We start from the raw sequence: 19,612 nt of genomic DNA on the forward strand, positions 1-19,612 counted from the left end.
ATTCTGGGACTTTTGAAAAGTTTAAAAATGATTGGGAAAGAGAACTCAATCTTCATATTTCCAATGAAAATTGGAATAAAATTCTGCGACTGGTAAACTCTTCTTCTCTATGTGCAAAACATTCACTAATACAGTTTAAAGTTGTTCATGTTCATAGAGCTCATATGTCTAAAGATAAACTCCATCGCTTTTATTCTCATATCGATCCTATATGTGATAAATGTCAATTGGAAATAGCTTCCCTTACACATATGTTTTGGTCCTGTCCCTCTTTACAGAATTATTGGAAGGAAATTTTTTCCATTATATCTACTGTTTTGAATATTGATTTACAACCACATCCCATTACTGCAATTTTTGGATTACCTATGATAGATTTGACTTATTTATCTCTTCCTGCGGATCGTATGATTGCTTTTCTTACACTAATGGCTAGAAGATCTATACTATTGAATTGGAAAGAGGTTAATCCTCCCACTGTTTTCCAATGGTTTACCCAAACTATACTATGTTTAAATTTAGAGAAAATTAGAAACTCTGTCTATGAATCCCCTTCTAAGTTTGAGTTAACCTGGCGACCATTTATTCAATATTTTCATTTGTGGTGAGTTGATCTGGCTCTGTTTTCTTTCTATGATTATGTATGATAATTGGGCTGTAAGATGAGATCGGAGTGATCGGCGTGGTTTAGCTATATCTGTAGGTTTTTTTTAAAGTTTTTTTAATTCAGATTTGTTTTTTCTTCTTTCTTGGGGTTTTTTTTTCTCTTTTTTCATATATTGTTATTAATTATATCTTTTTTTTAGAGATAGTTCACACCCTAAACTGATCTAAAAATTTTTTTTATGATATATTTTTATTCTGTAATATTATTGTTTAATATCTCTGTATTAATTCATTACTTACTATGTATTTTTTATATCTCTTTGAACTGTATGTGTTTATAAATTATAATAATAATAAAAAGATTGAAAAAGAAAGAATATTTGATGTCATACTGAATCTCCTCAGACCTCTTAGAAAGTTGAGGCATTGGTGTGTCTTCTTCACAGTTACCTTGATGTGCTCCAGGAGAGGTCTTCTGAAATATGGTCTCCCAGGAACTTGAAGGTACAAACATATTAAAAGTTCTGCACAGTGTGTAAACTGCTTTGGGATATCTTTAGTAACAAGAGGTACCATTTCAAAATCAGGGGTAATTTTTACAGTAAAGACAGCATTTATTCTGAAGGGAAAGTATGGATTATATTGCAGTACTAACCAGAAGTTGTTCTTAATTTAGAAATATTTAGAAGTTTAGGAAAAGAAGGCAGATTGATAAACACATGTAAAATTCATGTGTACATCATGCCACCAAAATGTGATGGCAAAGAGCAAATTTAGACAGTTTAAAAAAAAATTTAGACATACAGCAAGGTAACAGGCCCTTTCAACCCACGAGCCCTTGCTGCCCAATCACATCCAATTGACCTACAACTCCTGGCACATTTTGGAGTGTGGGAAGAAACCGGAGACCCTGGGGAAAGCCCATACAGATGCTGAGAGAATATGCAAACTCCTTACAGACAGAATGGGATTCGAACCTCAGACCCCATTGCTGGCACTGTAACAGTGTTACACTAACCGCTACACCAACTGTGCCACCCCCAAATGTGAATAAATTTGCAATAATAACTTTTATCGGCTCCTTTAGATATTCTGGTCATTACCTGACCATGGGTGAAGAGAAAGTACCTTCTTTTCTTCTTTTTCTTTGGCTTGGCTTCGCGGATGAAGATTTATGAAGGGGTATGTCCACGACTGCTGCAGGCTTGTTGGTGACTGACAAGTTCGATGCAGGACAGGCAGGCACGGTTGCAACAGTTGCAAGGGAAAATTGGTTGGTTGGGGTTGGGTGTTGGGTTTTTCCTCCTTTGTCTTTTGTCAGTGAAGTGGGCTCTGCGGTCTTCTTCAAAGGAGGTTGGTGCCCGCCGAACTGTGAGGCGCCAAGATGCACGGTTGGAGGCGATATCAGCCCACTGGCGGTGGTCAATGTGGCAGGCACCAAGAGATTTCTTTAAGCAGTCCTTGTACCTCTTCTTTGGTGAACCTTTGTCTCAGTGGCCAGTGGAGAGCTCGCCATAGAACACGATCTTGGGAAGGTGATGGTCCTCCATTCTGGAGACGTGACCCACCCAGCGCAGTTGGGTCTTCAGCAGCATGGATTCGATGCTTGAGGACTCTGCCAGCTCGAGTACTTCGATGTTGGTGATAAAGTCATTCCAATGAATGTTGAGGATGGAGCGGAGACAGTGCTGATGTTCTAGGAGCCGTAGGTGATGCCGGTTGAGGACCCATGATTCGGAGCCGAACAGGAGCGTGGGTATGACAACGGCTCTGTACATGCTGATCTTTGTGTGTTTCTTCAGGTGGTTGTTTTTCCAGACTCTTTTGTGTTGTCTTCCAAAGGCGCTATTTGCCTTGGCGAGTCTGTTGTCTATCTCTTTGTCGATCCTTGCATCAGATGAAATGGTGCAGCCGAGGTAGGTAAACTGGTTGACCGTTTTGAGTTCTTTGTGTCTGATGGAGATGTGGGGGGGGCTGGTAGTCATGGTGGGGAGCTGGCTGATGGAGGACTTCAGTTTTCTTCAGGCTGACTTCCAGGCCAAACATTTTGGCAGTTTCCGCAAAACAGGACGTCAAGTGCTGGAGAGCTGGCTCTGAATGGGCAACTAAAGGGGCATCGTCTGCAAAGAGTAGTTCACGGACAAGTTGCTCTTGTGTCTTGGTGTGAGCTTGTAGGCGCCTCAGATTGAAGAGATTGCCATCCGTGCGGTACTGGATGTAAACACCGTCTTCATTGTTGAGGTTTTCATTGGCTTGTTTCAGCATCATGCTGAAGAAGATAGTAAAGAGGGTTGGTGCTTCACGCCATTGTCAATGGAGAAGGGTTTGGAGAGCTCATTGCTGTATCTGACCCGACCCTGTTGGTTTTCGTGCAGATGGATAACCATGTTGAGGAACTTGGGAGGGCATCCGCGGCTCTCTAGTATTTGCCAAAGCCCTTTCCTGTTCACGGTGTCAAAGGCTTTGGTGAGGTCAACAAAGGTGATGTAGAGTCCTTTGTTTTGTTCTCTGCACTTTTCTTGGAGCTGTCTGAGGGAAAAGACCATGTCAGTAGTTCCTCTGTTTGCGCGAAAGCCACGCTGTGATTCTGGGAGGACATTTTCGGCGACACTAGGTATTAGTCTATTAAGGAGAATCCTAGTGAAGATTTTGCCTGCAATGGAGAGCAGCGTGATTCCCCTGTAGTTTGAGCAGTCTGATTTCTCGCCTTTGTTTTTGTACAGGGTGATGATGATGGCATCACGAAGGTCCTGAGGCAGCCTTCCTTGGTCCCAGCAGAGCATGATAAACTCATGCAGTTTGGTATACAGAGCTTTGCCGCCAGCCTTCCAGACCTCTGGGGGGGGGATTCCATCCATACCTGCTGCTTTGCCACTTTTCAGTTGTTCAATTGCCTTATATGTCTCTTCCCGGGTAAGGACCTCATCCAGCTCTAGACTCAAGGGTTGTTGAGGGAGCTGGAGCAGGGCGGATTCTTGGACTGAGCGGTTGGCACTGAAAAGGGATTGAAAGTGTTCTGACCATCGATTGAGGTTGGAGATTTTGTTGCTGAGGAGGACTTCGCCGTCTGAGCTGCACAGAGGGCTTTCGACTTGGGGTGAGGGGCTGTACACAGCCTTTAGTGTCTCATAAAAACCCCTGAAGTCACCAATGTCGGCGCTAAGCTGGGTTGGTTTGGTGAGGCTAGTCCACCACTCATTTTGGATCTCCCGGAGTTTGCGCTGAAGATGGCTGCATGCGAAACGGAAGGCTCGTTTTTTCTCTGGCCAGGAAAGCTTTGCAAGGTGAGCCTGGTGGGCAGATCGCTTCTTTGCCAGCAGCTCCTGGATTTCCTGGTTGTTTTCGTCAAACCAGTCCTTGTTTTTCCTGGAGGAGAAGCCCAGTACCTCTTCAGTGGATTGCAGTATGGCCGTTTTCAGCTGATCCCAGAGGGTTTCAGGAGACGTGTCCGTGAGGCTGTTTGCATCCTCGAGCCTTGCTTGGAGGTTTGCCTGGAAGTTTCCTCTCACTACGTCTGACTGCAATTTTCCAATATTGAACCTCTTTCTGGGGGCTCCACTGTTCTTGAACTTTGGCTTGAAGTGAAGGTTGAGCTTGCAGCGAACAAGCCGGTGGTCAGTGTGGCATTCCGCGCTGGGCATGACCCTGGTGTGGAGCACATCTCATTTGTCTCTTCCTCGCACCAGAACGTAGTCCAGGAGGTGCCAGTGTTTGGATCGGGGATGCATCCAGGCAGTCTTCAGGCTGTCTCTCTGCTGGAAAAAGGGTGTTAGTAATGACAAGCCGCTGTTCTGCGCAGAGTTCCAACAGGAGGCACCCGTTGTCATTGCACTTGCCGACACCATGCTTGCCAAGGATTCCTGGCCAGGTTTCTGAGTCTTTGCCGACGTGAGCGTTGAAGTCGCCAAGGATGACAACCTTGTCGGCTGTAGGGTGCGTTGGATGAGGTTGCGCAGATCAGTGTAGAACTTGTCCTTTTCTGCTGGTTCCGCCTGAAGGGTTGGAGCATAGACACTGATGAGAGTGACGGGTCGCTTGTTTTGAAGGGGGAGTCGCATGGACATGATCCAGTCAGAGTGGCCTGTCGGGAGGTTTTCGAGTTTGAAGGCAATGGAGTTCTTGACCATGAAGCCAACACCAGATAGGCGTCATTCAGCTTGAGGCTTGCCAGACCAGTAGAGTGTGTAGCTCGCGCCGTGTTCTCGGAGGCTGCCTACAAGGCAGACTTCGCTGAGAGCGGCTATGTCGATGTCGAGTCTGAGGAGTTCATGTGCGATGAGGGCAGACCAACGTTCAGGTCGGTGGCTGTCAGCCTTGTCTAGCAGGGTTCTGATGTTCCAACATGCTAGCTTGAGTTTGTGTGCATCTTTTGAGGGGGAGGACGTGGACCTGTCCTCGGGCCTGTGCAAAGGAGCTTTTAGGTGGAGTGCAGTGTGCGCAGTACTGGCCCCACCCTTTACACCCATGGTTCGTGTGCCGTGGCCAAGCAAGCTGGGACGTGGCAACGAGGTCCTTGGGTCATAGGTTTTATATCGGAGTGACCTTCTCTTATGAAGGTTGCTTAACTGGGCTGAAGAGGCCTGCCTCCCCTTTTAGGTCGAGCCATTTCTGGAGTACCTTCAACCTCATATTATATAGCAAGAGAGAGTGTGAACTGTCCTGGTTGCCACACAACAGGAACAATGTGGTAGCACCAGACAGGCCTGGATTGGAGGACTATAGTCATAAGGAGAAATTGGATAGGCTGGGTTAATTCTCACAAGAATAGAGGAGACCGAGGGGTGACCTTACGGAGATTTATAAAATTAAGTGGACTGCAGCTTCTCAGTGTCTTTTTCCAAGGACAGTGAAGTTTAGAATTGGAAGGCTTAGGTTTAAGGTGAGAGGAGGGAAATTTAAAGAAGATCCAATGGGTAATTTTTTATGAAGAAGATGGTGGTATTTGAAATAAGCTGTCAGTGGAAACACTAGCAATGATTTAAAAAGTTGGATAGAAAAGGATGACAGGTAAATGGAGTTAGTGTACACAGTCACCATGGTCAGCATGGATGAAGCTAGGCCCAAGGGCTGGTTTCTGATAATGATACTGAGTTTATTTGTCATATACGTTGTACAAGGCACATATTCACTGACATTCTTATTAGCTGAAGCTAAACAGGTACTTCATGAAGAAAAATAAAACCCCAATAGTTTACAATAAATTTAAAAAATACAAGAGTTAATAATTATTCATAGTTACCACAGTGCAAGAAAATTAAGTTGTATTTACTAGTGGAGACTGTCCTTTTGTGGTGTTGGAGCAGTTCATGAGTCGTGTAACAAGGGGAAGTTTACGAGGTGTTGGAAAGAAACTGTGTTGTGCGTTTTTATGATTCTATGACAACATTTATTCAACCAATTGTAAAATGTCGAGACTTACTGAGCCTTTACCAAAGCTGTATATACATCCTAACTTTGCCTTCAGTGCTTGAGTATTTATAGTCTATTGCAGTGAAGCTGATTTTTACCATCAGATGAACCTTAGTTCAGGATAAGTCAAACTTTTGACTTATGTGACAATTCTATTTTGGTACAGATCCCATGTTCCAATGAAGTCAATGAAACTAGAATTGAAAAGCAAAAAAACAAAACAAATGCTGGAAACCTAAAATACAAGAGAGGATTGTTGGTATCATTCAGGAGATCAGCATCATCTGTGAGGAGAGAAAAAACAAGAATCACTGTTTCAAGATGATGATCTTGCATTTGCAGAATATTTCACACATTCTCTCAGTTAAATAGACAGGTGTAGATTGGCTGATCAATGCCATGTCATTCTTTTCATATTTGATGATCAAAGGATATATTTTTAGTCCCAATTGGTTCAGGAGGAGCTTATCTTTACCTTCACTTAGTGACCTGGATTCAATATTTTTACATTTTCTTGCCAAACGAAAATCAATTTCTGAAATTCTTCTTTACCACCCCACTGTCTCCCCCAGCCTGAGCAGATTTTTTGGAGGTGAGCAAAATGATCACATGATCTTACTACTCTGGGTATAAGATTGGTGACCTTGAATGGTCCAGTCTGCTACTTTGATCAGTGTCCACAACACCCATATCACCAAACCTAGCTACACCTTTACCCTCTGACAATGAGAGGCAGATATCTTTTCATACCTCTCTCAATGTTTTCACTCAACAGTTAGCATCTCAATGAGATCACCATTGAACACTTCAATCCTCTAAATACATCTTTTCAAAACTTTCATTTACAGTAGTGCACTTGCAAGCAGAGTAAGAAAAATGCATTTAGAAAAAAAAATCAATTTATTATTATTATTTGTGATTTATTATCATTATTATTATTCATTTAGGCTTATGAGAAAAGGTTGAGAGGTGTGGTTAGCGTAGTGTGTGGCACAGTTGATGTCATGGTTAACACATCACTGTTACAGCACCAGTGACTGGATTGGGGTTCAAATCTGGCGTTGTCTTTAAGTGTCTCTCCATGTCTGCATGGGTTTCCTCTGGGTGCTCTGGTTTCCACCCACCATTCAAAGATGTACCAGGGGTTGTAGATCAATTTGGTGGCATGGGGATGTGAACTGACAGGGCTTGATACCATGCTGTATGTCTAAATTTAAAAATTAAAAAATTTATCCCCACATTTAAGAACTAGCTTTTATCTTTGGAGTGATGAAGGACGAGAGGTGACTTCAGGTGCATAAGATTATGATGGGCGTAAATAGGTGAACAGCCAGCATATTTTTCCCAAGGCAGCAATAGCCAATTCCAGAGGTCATCAGTTTAAGATGAGCAGAAGAATGTTTAGGGCAGATGTCAGACATAGGCTTTTACTCAGAGAGTGCTGGGTGCCTGGAATGCATTGCTGGAGTTGGTGGTGGAGGCTAGTACAACAGCGGCATTCAAAAGACTATTAGATGAGCACATGGATATAATAAAAATAGAAGCTTTTGGGCTGTGAGATGAATCATGGATCAGAATGTGTGGGGATAAATCTGACTCTTGCTAGTGGGATGAACCACACTGCTGAAGTCCTTGTCACATATTCACTTCATTGAAGTCAATGGAGGCAAATGAATGGAGATGAATGTAACTAGGCGCGTACGAGCCAAGGTGCCTAATTGAGCTAGGCAGCTTTTGGTCCATATCCCTCAAAATATTTTGTATATGTTCCTGTCCAAATGTGTTTTAAATGTTGTAATTGTCCCCACCTCTCCCACTTCCTCTGGCAGCTCATTCCACATACTTATCGGCTTTGTGTGAAGAGGTTGACCGGCACGCACCATGTCTCTATGATGCACATTTTGCATGTATTTGGCATGAGTCGTGCAGCACAGCAGGAGAGTATTTGGCCCATCGTGCCTGTGCTGTCTATTTGAAAGAGCTTTCCAACAAGTCCCGTACCTCTCCTCCTTCACCAAAGCAATCAAGAATTTATCCAACTCCCTTTGAGAATTGCTCAAGAATCTGTTTCATGGCTCTTTCATCCAGTGCATCCCACATTCCAAAAACTTGCTGTGTGAAAACAATTCTCATCATCTCCCCACTGACTCAGAACTTTCCGAAGCAAATTACTCCATGCTAAGATTCTAATAAGCTATTAAATAAACTACTTTATTTTTAATTTTATCTTCCAGGTTTAATCAAACCTTTTGATTGTGTTTTGTCAGGTCAAAGGTTTTGTGGTATTATATATCTCCCATCCATAACTGAGGGAATAAAATTACATTTGCGTAGAGTTGAATAATTCAGCACCATTTAATAAAAATTTGAAAGAAATGGAAAATGGCAAAAATGCTTGAAAAATATTTGAAAAAAATTGTATACGATATAACAGAACCACTGTCAGAGCTGAAGGTTCAGCACTTGATTAGAGAACAAGAACCGTCATACCTAATCAGACGTTTCCTCTCATGTTTACTATGTAAAAATCTGCAGTCTCGGGAACCTAGTCTCATAAAATGGTTCAGCCCCAAAAACGTTGACTGTACATATCTACCCATTGATGCTGTCTGACTTGTCGGGTCCCTCCAGCTTCTCTTTGCTAGCTTTATCATTTCATATGCTTTCGGCTGGCTTTTCTTTTAAGCCTTCTACAAATAGAAATTTAGAATTGCAAGATTGTTGGACCATTAAATCAATTCCACCTTCTAGTATTCTCCTGATTTTACCATTAGATCTGCATAGTTACTCATTCTTTAGTACTGATCCAATTTCCATCTGATTGGGTTTCCACTTACCAATAGGCAGTGAATTCCAAGACATAATGATAATGAGGTTGTTATCATACTCATTGAACAATGTATGTGCACTGAAACTCTTATTGCTGTAACTGAACAAATACTTTGTAAAAAAAAAACCACAGCAACTAATAACAACTACATATTAATTACTTAACTGAATTTAAAGGACAACACTAAAAAAAATAGATAATAAATATTCGGTTATCCTATTGCAAAAAAGTGACTTAGAAAAAGTACAGAGAACTTTTGTGCTGTTGAAACAGTCCCTTATTAATGAATGAGCAAGAATTTTTCTCTTACCAAATATTTTTCTCTATACAAATATTAGTCATAGAGTTTTACAGCAAAAAAACAAAGCGTTCGACCAAGCTTGCCCATGCTGACTAAAATTGTCTACCCAAGCTAGTCCCAATTGCCCATATTGGGCCCATAAATATTTCCTATCCATATACCTATCCAAATGCCTTTTACAGAATTACAGAGCTATGCAGCTTTGGGCCCTTTGGCCCATCTTCCACATGCCAATAAAAATATTTGGGTCAGATTGCCAATGAATGCCATAGAAAACAGCTGATTGGCTGCAGTGTTGAATCTGCTCAATCTGAGCATCTGTACCTGCACATTGTGGGAGTGTGAAACATGATAGGGAGAGATTAGATACAGATGTGCCTGCATTTGATCTCCTGCTTTGCCCCTGGACTCACCATTGATTCTATAAGTGTCCTGAAATATAATGAACCAAGCGACTGATGCACTTCCAATCTGGCCCGTCATTTTTACAACAGCTCTCGAGTTACCAGCCTTCATTTAAAATGTATGCTTAGCTTCTTTTATTTGTTTACTTTTCTCTATTTTTTTATGTATTTACTCTTTTTATTTAAGAGTAAGTCGTTGGGTTCCAATTCTATTTATTGTTTTCAAAATTAGAAAAAAGTTTAACATGGATAAATAATTTTCAACTGTTCTTGGATGATTTTCAGAGATTTTTGGAACAGTGAACGAGCCTGGCAGCTCAGCAGGAGCTGTCAAAACTACTGGGGAAGAGATAATCCACTTGCAGAATGGCTGCAGAACTGAGCCTTGAGATAATTGGCAGATGTGCAGCCAAAAGTGCTTATTACAGGTGATAGGTGAATGCTGGTGGGAGCGGGAAGAAAGGAAAGGAGCTAAGAGGTGATGGGAAGGGGGCAGAGGGCTGAGAAAGCGGTTCTATGATTGGGGGAAGTGAAGGGGGGGGTGGGGAACTGGAGGAAGGAAGGTGTAGATGCTAACATTGACAAATGCTCCTTTCACTTTCACCCCCATCTTATACAGGCTTTTGGCCAATCTTGGCATCCCTGTTGAGGGGCTCAGGCCCAAAGGTATGCCTATTGTTTTCCACGGATGAAGCATGGCCTGTTCAGTTCCCTAAGCACTTATGTGTATTAAAGCATGCCATTATCTTCCCCAGGCTTGACTTTTGCAATGTACATTGGAAAAGCCTCCCTCATCAAAACAAATCTTCTAAACTCATTATGTTATTTTTCTCATCCAAACACACACTAATTCCCTTTCATCCCTATGCTTCCCTTTTAGTTTCTTCAGGGCGGAATGATTGGCGTAGCGGTTAGCGCAATGCCTTTACAGTGCCAGCGATCGGGACCAATGTTTGAATCCTGCACTGTTTGTAAGGAATTTGTACGTTCTCCCTGGGTCTGCATGGGTTTTCCCCAGGGGCTCCAGTTTCCTCCCACCTGTCAAAATGTACTGGGGGTGTCGGTTAATTGTGTGTAATTTGGGCAGCACTGACGTTTGGGTGGAAATGGCCTCTTCTTTTCTTTGGCTTGGCTTCGCGGACGAAGATTTATGGAGGGGGTAAAAAGTCCACGTCAGCTGCAGGCTCGTTTGTGGCTGACAAGTCCGATGCGGGACAGGCAGACACGGTTGCAGCGGTTGCAGGGGAAAATTGGTTGGTTGGGGTTGGGTGTTGGGTTTTTCCTCCTTTGCCTTTTGTCAGTGAGGTGGGCTCTGCGGTCTTCTTCAAAGGAGGTTGCTGCCCGCCAAACTGTGAGGCGCCAAGATGCACGGTTTGAGGTGTTATCAGCCCACTGGCGGTGGTCAATGTGGCAGGCACCAAGAGATTTCTTTAGGCAGTCCTTGTACCTTTTCTTTGGTGCACCTCTGTCACGGTGGCCAGTGGAGAGCTCGCCATATAACACGATCTTGGGAAGGCGATGGTCCTCCATTCTGGAGACGTGACCCATCCAGCACAGCTGGATCTTCAGCAGCGTGGACTCGATGCTGTCGACCTCTGCCATCTCGAGTACTTCGACGTTAGGGATGAAAGCGCTCCAATGGATGTTGAGGATGGAGCGGAGACAACGCTGGTGGAAGCGTTCTAGGAGCCGTAGGTGGTGCCGGTAGAGGACCCATGATTCGGAGCCGAACAGGAGTGTGGGTATGACAACGGCTCTGTATACGCTTATCTTTGTGAGGTTTTTCAGTTGGTTGTTTTTCCAGACTCTTTTGTGTAGTCTTCCAAAGGCGCTATTTGCCTTGGCGAGTCTGTTGTCTATCTCATTGTCGATCCTTGCATCTGATGAAATGGTGCAGGCCTCGGTCGAGTGAGGCAGGCGGAGGCCCCGATCCGGGCAGAGAGTTGGAGGCGGCGGCCCCAGTCCGGGCACAGGGAGAGCAGCAGCGGCCCCGGCCCCGGTCCGGGCGAAGGGTAGGCGGCGGCGGCCCCGATCTGGGCAGGAGCAAGGGGGAGACGGCGGCCCCGGCCTCAGTCGAGTGAGGCAGGCGGAGGCCCCGATCCGGGCAGAGAGTTGGAGGCGGCGGCCCCAGTCTGGGCACAGGGAGAGCAGCAGCGGCCCCGGCCCCGGTCCGGGCGAAGGGTAGGCGGCGGCGGCCCCGATCCGGAAATGGCCTATTACTGTGCTATATGTCTAAATTAAAATTAAACACTTCACAGCTCCAGTGACCAGTGTTCAATCCTGAGATGCAGAGCAGTCTAGGCTTACCCCAGATGCACTGATTTCTTCCTACGTTCCAAAGACATGTTGATTGTTATGTTAATACATTACTGCCCCAGTGTCAGTGTGTGCTAATGGGGATGTGTGAGTGAACAGGCTACAAGGAAAGTAAACTGAGGATTGGGTCTGCTCTAAGACCTGCCACCAATCTTAATGGGCTGAATGGATGAATGTTATGGAGTCGTAGTCATTCAGCATGGAAACAGGTCGTTCAGTCCAACTTGACCATGGTGATCAAGCTGATTCCATTTGCCAGCATTTGGCCCATATCCCTCTAAACCTTTCCAATCCGTATACCTGCCTAAATGTGTTTGGAGCATTACAATTATTCCCACTTCCTCTGGCAGCTCATTGCACCACTCTCTGCGTGAAGGTGCCCCCCAGGTGCCTTTTAAATCTTTCCCCTCTCACCTTACATCTATGCCCTCTTGTCTGACTCTGGCTTTCATATCTCTCTGCCTTATTGTCCCTCCTGAAGCAAGGTCAAGGGCCAAGTAACCTCATTCTACTCCAATCCAATCACCCAAAACTCTGTCGCTCCCGCAGTTGTTGCAACCTGATCATTCCACCATTCACAGCTGAACCATCAGCTACTGCAACTCACTTCCTGAAATTCTCGACCTCTCTCAATGCTTCTTAAAAACCTGTCCCTTTGATGAAACCTGACACCTGTCCATTTCTCTTCTGATGCAACTCAATTCTTGCTTGACAGTACTCCTGTGAAGCATTCTGAAAAGTACTTGCTGCAATGAAGTCAGCTAATAAATGGAGGATGTGATAAAATGCATTGTTTTACCAGGTGAGCATGACCGATGCTGGCAGCTGAAACATAAGAAAGTTATGGATGCTGGAATTTTGAGCAGACTCAGCAGATCAGACTGCATCCATGGGTAGAAATGGTCAGTCGACATTTCAGGTCGAAATCCTTTGTCAAGACAAAGAAAGTATTGGTGAAATTACTTACGTAACCTTTCTTTCATTCTACATGTAAATTTTTTTTCATTAACGCTCCAGCTCCATCAAGGCTGAGATAGAATAAGTGAAATTATATATTTATTTATATGGAGGAAACAAGCTGGGGAAGGGCAGAAAGTGTGGAAGGCAGAGAGACAGGAGGAAGGAGAATCCATCAGGAAGGGAGAGCGATGTTAGAGAGAAAAAAGAAAGTACAGGAGTAGGTAAAGAAGAAATGGAAAAAAGTGGAATCAGATAGGGTGCGGTTTATCTAAAATCAGAAAAAAGTAATGATCATGTCTTGGTTTAAGGGTATCCAGGAGGAATCTAATCTGTTGTTCCTCAAGTTTTCATGTCACTGTAGGGAATAGGTGGGTGAGCTGAAATGCTTGGCTACAGGCTCAGGTTTAGAGAGTCGGTATTCAGAATCAGAATTTATTGGCCCGAAGATGTCACAAAATGTATTGTTTGGAGGCAGATTTTCAGTGCAAGTATTGCTATAAATAACATTTCAAAAATGGATTGAAATAGTACAAGAAAATAGGAGAAATCGAGGTGTGGTTCATGTCCATTCAAAAATCTGATGGCAGCAGTGTGAAGAGGGCATGGACTGGATTGGTGAGGGCCCTTGAGGATAGAGGCTGCTTTATTAAGGCATCACCTGAACAACAGTACATGCAATTTGGGCATGTGAGAAAGTGGAAAAGTTTTGGGAAGATCTAAACCAGGTATTAAATAAAATCACAAAAAGCAACATACCAAAAAACCCAGAGATCTTTCTTCTAAGTAATATAAGAAGTAAAGAACTTGGACTCAATTTGGATGGAGCACAAAAAAGATTTATTATGATAGCCTTAGCTGTAGCAAAAAAATGTATTATGTCAACCTGGAAATTAGAAGATAGCCTGAGAATACAGCAATGGTAGATAGAAATTAATAAATGTATTCCATTGGAAAAAAGTAACATATAATTTAAGAAATAACATCACAGTATTCGAACAAATTTGGGAACCGTACATAGAACACAATAGAGAAGTCCTACACCCCTAAAATGACAGAATGAGAAGACGAAATGAACTGACCCAGTATGTAAAAGTAGAAGACACAAATTTCTTGTTTATTTTCATTGTGTGATGACATTGTTTAATGGGTTTAATGTATCATATATGTTGAACATTTAGTGGGTAGGGAGGGGTGTGGGAAGGAGGGAGGGAAGGGAGGGGGAAAAAGTGGAGAAAATGACACTGTGTATATTCAAGAGGGAAATGTTTGTGTGTATTTTGGTCAGTATGGTTCATAGTGTGAAAAATAAAAAATTAAGGCATCACCTCTTGCAGATTTCAAATTTAGTCATACAGCACAGTAACAGGCCACTTTGGCCCACAAGTCCATGCTGCCCAATTTACACCCAATTAACCTCCAACCCCGGTACATTTCAAATGGTGGGAGGAAACCACAGCCTCCAGGGAAAACCAATGCAGCTGTGGGGAGAACTACGCAGGATTCAAATTCCTGGTGCTGTAAAGGTATTGTGCTAACTGTTAAGCCAACTGTGCCTCCCTGTGTCCTCGATGGAGTGATGACTAGTGCTCGTGACATTGCAGGTTGGGATAACAACACTTGAGAGTTTTCTCCTGTTCTGTGCATTGCCACCTCCACATGAGACAGGGATGCAACCAGTCAGAATGCTCTCTACGGTACACCTGTAGAAATTTGCAGGAGTTCTTGGTGACATGTCAGATATCTTCAAGCTCCTCACAAAGTCTAACTGCTGGCAGCATTCTTCATGATCGCATCGACATGGAGGTCCAAGGACAGAGTTTCAGAGATGCTGACAACTAGCAACTTGAATTTCTTGACACTTTCAATTCCTTTTCCCTCAGTGAGGACTGGTTCATATTCTGGTTTTGTCCTGAAATCCACAATTATCCCCTTGGTGTTGGTAACTTTGCATGCGAGATTGTTGTTGTGACACCACTCAATAATCTGATCTATCTCCCTCCTGTTTGCTTTTTTGTTGCTGTCTGTGAATCTGCCAATGTGTCATCAGCAAATTTGTAGATAGCATTTGAATTGTGCCGAGCTACACAATCTTGGATGAGTTGAACAGTGGGGTAAGCACGCACCTTAGAGGTGCACCTGTGTTGATCATCAGTGAGGATGAGACATTGTTTCCAAATTCATACCGACTGTGGTCTTCTGATGAGGAAGTCAAGGATCGAGTTGCAGAGTGGGGTGCAGAGGCCCAAGTTTTGGAGCTTGTTGACCAGCACTGATGGTGTTGAAGTCGATGAAGAATAGCCGGATGCATGTGTTGTTGTCATTGAGGCGATCCAGAGCTGAGAAGAGAGACAGTGATATCGCATCTGCTGTGGAGTGATTGTGACAGGAGGTGAATTGCAGTGGTCACCCAATCTGTTGGCAGAAGCAAAAGAGGGCTGTATATCTCTTTCTCAATGCCACTCTTTTAAAACAGCCCTAGTTTGTTGCTTCATTTATTTTTCACTTTTGAAGTAATCATCATAATGTCTGAGATTATATATATTTTGTAAAAATGGGTGCTGGGAAATGGCTTTAGGATCTAAAAGATCTTCTAATCAAATACAAAATCACTTTAGGATCAATATAAACCATACAAAGCCTGATCTCGTTACAGCAACTACTGAATATTTAACGGGGGGGGGGGGGGATTGGGGGAGGGTGAGTGGGGACAGTGGTAGTCACTGGAAAAGCTATTGTTATTGCCCATCCTTCCTTGCCCTTGAGAAGCCGGGGTGAACTGCAGACCTTCGGGTGCAGGTGCTCCCACTTTGTTGTTCCAGGTATTGGGTTTCCAGGAATCTCTTTCCAAGCCAGCAACTTGTTGATGACGGTGGGCTTGGAAGTAGCCAATGTCAGTAATAGCTACGCCTTCTGAGATGGTGCCTACTCTAGCCACAGCGGAAGAATGCAGGTACAAAACCGATGGCTGTGGTCTGGAACCTCCGGAGATGTTTCCCAATAGCCAGGTGCCATGATAAAGACTTATGACGTCAACGTCGTCCTCGATCCCCTCCCCCTTCCTTTCAGATGTGAGTGACGTCCCTCGGGGGAGTGTTAGCTGCACTGGTACATAAACAGATCGCTGACATTTAACCCGGCGATTTAACCAAAATAATGGGACTTATCAATCATACACTCACAATTTCACAGCACCACACACAAACACAAACCCATTGCAAAGAACAACAAAAGAAGGAAAGACAATCGTTAGCATTTTATTCCACTGACAGTGACTTTAAAGTCTACCTTTAGTGACACAGCTATTTATTCCTTAATGAAAATATCACTTTACACATTTTCAATTAGATTTCCAGCACCATGGAAAATCCTCTGTAGGTTTCACTGCACTCAAGAATAGAACTTTAATTAATGCTGGAGCGATAAGAGGGAAAATAAAATAAAACTTGTACTCATTATGATCAGAAAATACTGATAAAATGTAACTCTAATTATCAGGCAATCAGGTTCATTAGACTATTATCTAAGAAATAGATGGAAAGGAAAGTTTATTTAATGTGAATATTTAAACCTCGTAAAATATTCTGGAGTTTAACCCACTTTCGGACACCAGATGACTTATTTCTCTGTTACTGTGTGCACATGTGCTCGTAAATTTGTTTGCCTCGACGTTCAATGAGGTGGTTGTGATCTTCATTTTGATCCATTTTTATCCAAGGAATACTTAAGAGGACAAACTGCATTTACAGCAAAGGGAAAATAGTGGACAATTCTGCTTCAGGTAATATAACGTGCCCACATGAGGGCATGTTATAACACAAAATTAATTTGAAAACGTCCCACAAACACAACCTTCCAAAACCACTATCAAACGCGGTCAGATGCCTTCCTGCAAAGTAGCAAACCTCGATTGTGTTTGGAATTCTTCAGACGTGAAGTGTAATGTCTTGCGTTAATGCAAGTGACAAAGTTGTTACACCATTTCTACATGGCCACAATTTCAGAATTGACGAGTTTGTCTCCCTTTAATAATGAAATGATTTGTGGTCCAGATTGTGTCAGGTTGAATCGTGTACATTCTAATCGCTTGCCTGCCAATAATGGATTGCATTTACGACGCAGGCCCGAGTTCATTTGAAATAAAAGAGAATTAGCAGCAAATGGACTTTACCAAGGTCTTGCTTCCCTTTTGCCAAAAGCATCAGATTGGAATTGCGCTTTGCGTGGTCTCGGTGATTGAAACGGTTTCCAGAAGGTGTGGAGTGATATCGAGAGGTGAAAAAAGGTTCAGTCAGAAAATGGAAAGGTTCTGGGAAACTCCACAACAGGGTTGGGAAAAAAAAACCATAAACTGCCAAAGTGATTAAGATCTGCATCTGAATTATGTTCTCCCGATACTGGATTGTTCCAACCACAGACCCCACAAAATCTCTCCACCCTCAACACGCACACAACCAACTCTTCGAAAGTGTATAAAACATCATCTTCTCCAGATCCACTTCGCAGCACCGATCTGCACACCAACGCGGCCACCCCTCAATAGCCCAAACACAAGGCACCCAGCCTCGGCTCGCCGGTTGAACGCACAGCAAGGTCTCCCAACCCACCGCACCAACACTAACTAAGGCCAGCAACGGAGAGACGGCAGCTAAACCAATGGAGGGGAGAGCAACGTGAACACACAATGATGGCGTGAAACAAAACAATCAAACGCCGAACTCCTTCACGGGAACAGATCGAACATAGAATCATCTCCACAGCAACACAAGGAACAAGGGTCGAAAAGCAGAAACAGTTGATGAAATAAAACTCGAAAACACTGACCAAGTTAGGCAGCATCGTGGGGGGGGGGGGGGAGGGGGGGGAGAGAGAAGAACCGAGGGAAAGTGACGGACCTTTCACTGTTTTGATGGAAAGTCATCCATTTGAAACTCTTTTTCTCTCATCACAGATGCTGTCTGATCTGCTGAGCGTTTCCACCACTTCCTGCCCTTTATTCTACGCAATAAAGAACGGTTTGCATAATCAAAGACAGTCCTGTAGCTATTGGAAAACATCAAACTCATAATGTTTCTACTCCCGAAACACAGAACCACCTCCACATGGCACAGATTCATCTTCACGAGGTCACACTGCAACAGGAGCTCGGTTTTGCTTAGTTGCTATTTTGTCCCATTTTGAGGAATGATACTGGACTTTGAATTAACACCTCGTGTAATTGCAAGATATTTAATTAAAGTACATGAAGGCAAGGACCTACAATATATATATATATGCGAAGCACAACTGTATCAAGCATTCATTTATTTCGCTCTCCAGACGTGCAATTATATAGTCGAAGGATAAAATGTTATAGATGAGGTTTGATGGTTGAATGCACATCTCGCAGCGAAGTCTCTGCATCTTAAAAAGTTCACGCAGAAATCACCCGTTAACCAGAACAATTCAAATTAAACCTGACACGCTGTTGGCCCAGAGTTTGCCCTCTCTCTTCTCTTCAGTTCTGCAAAAGAAGCTTAGATTGAAAGAAAATCTTTCTCAATGATTTATCATCATATATTATTTAAAAGTTGGGTGAGAGGTCAATCTTGTTTCTCATTTAGGGAGAAAAAACATATACTTGCTTTTGGTCAGTTATCATCTGATTTATTTTAAATAGCACAACCTATCCGAACTCTATAATTCCAGATTGAAACCGCAGGTTAACTTTGGTCGAATCATCCATGAATTTGCAGGGATCATAAAAGTTTATTTTTCACCATGTACAAGGCGATTTGGAATCGACTGAGGGCTTTAATAATTTAGTAAACTAATAATAACGAAAGCTGTCGATCAGTATCAGTATCGTCTGTAATTCAATTTAGCTCATTTATCGGAAACACAAGACCGCGATCAGCAAAATGAGTGGAAGATGTTTGTGACAGGTAATTTAAAGGCACGAGATAAACAAGGCGGATACATGCTTTAATCTGTTAAAATAGGTTGTTTCACTTAAAAATGAATTAAAATCACGCTTCGTAAAAACGTGTGAGGGTCCATGCAAAACTATCCGAGGAAGTGAAGAGGTTGTGAAGTGCGTTATCAGAATATTGCTCTTGCATTCTATCAAAGCCGAGTTCCGATCTTTCATTGTCCAACCTCAAGAAAAGTTGAACACAAATGAACGAAATGTTTTTACGTTGCCTGATGGTGACGGCAGAGCTCGAATTCTTGAGAAATAGGTGTTTGAGAAATAGCTACTGATACATTTTGGGCTTCGTTGAGTTATTTTTGTGCCAGAAGCGCATCCTATCCGTTATTTATACAATACCGAACTGTAAATTGAGGGTTAACCACCGTGGTATTATTCACTTTACCCAGAAGAATTATGACCTGAATCCCGAATGTATAAAAATCCCATGGAAAGTAATATTCTTTATAATTTCATTTTAGAGATGATTTTTTAAAATCTAATCTTATTAACACCTTTCCGCTGTTTAATTTTTATAACGGGTGCGTTTTTGTAAACACCTTTCCCAGGTCAATTTATTACGGCCACATAGGAAGTTTTGGATCAACTCAAATTGGCCAATCATATCAGGTTCGCAACCATACTATTCATCCTTTAAAATGAAACAAGACCCAAGAAACTCGTTGAAGAGTGGCAGGTTGCTCCAACGTGCTTTTGTGTGGATTAATTTATTTTTGTTTCTGGGACTATTCCATCATTTCTGAGATAAATCCGGGCAATGTTGCTTTAAAATTCCCCTGATCCAGAAGCCGTCGCCGTTGCAGGTGCGCTGATGTTTG

The 19,612-nt window shown here is 42.9% G+C and overlaps 2 long non-coding RNA genes across 5 annotated transcripts in view; one reads left to right on the plus strand and one right to left on the minus strand.

Moving 5' to 3' along the window:
• The window catches only part of LOC138739071 (uncharacterized), a 39,455-nt gene that overhangs the window by 5,383 nt on the left and 14,460 nt on the right, over positions 1–19,612 (plus strand). For 2 of the 4 annotated variants that reach the window (XR_011341980.1, XR_011341982.1), the window contains exon 2: positions 1,053–1,110. This is a non-coding gene — a long non-coding RNA (uncharacterized lncRNA). Of the gene's footprint in view, positions 1–1,052; positions 1,111–6,181; positions 6,388–12,668; positions 12,766–19,612 lie in introns of those variants that run through there. The other 2 variants (XR_011341981.1, XR_011341979.1) reach the window with 2 other exon arrangements.
• LOC138739072 (uncharacterized) lies at positions 5,678–17,804 on the minus strand. Its single transcript, XR_011341983.1, has 2 exons — positions 17,719–17,804; positions 5,678–6,299 (listed from the first exon to the last, which is right to left on the minus strand). It is a non-coding gene; the product is annotated as an uncharacterized lncRNA (long non-coding RNA).

The sequence above is a fragment of the Narcine bancroftii genome, chromosome 7 (assembly GCF_036971445.1).
Source record: "Narcine bancroftii isolate sNarBan1 chromosome 7, sNarBan1.hap1, whole genome shotgun sequence".
Taxonomy (NCBI): domain Eukaryota; kingdom Metazoa; phylum Chordata; class Chondrichthyes; order Torpediniformes; family Narcinidae; genus Narcine; species Narcine bancroftii.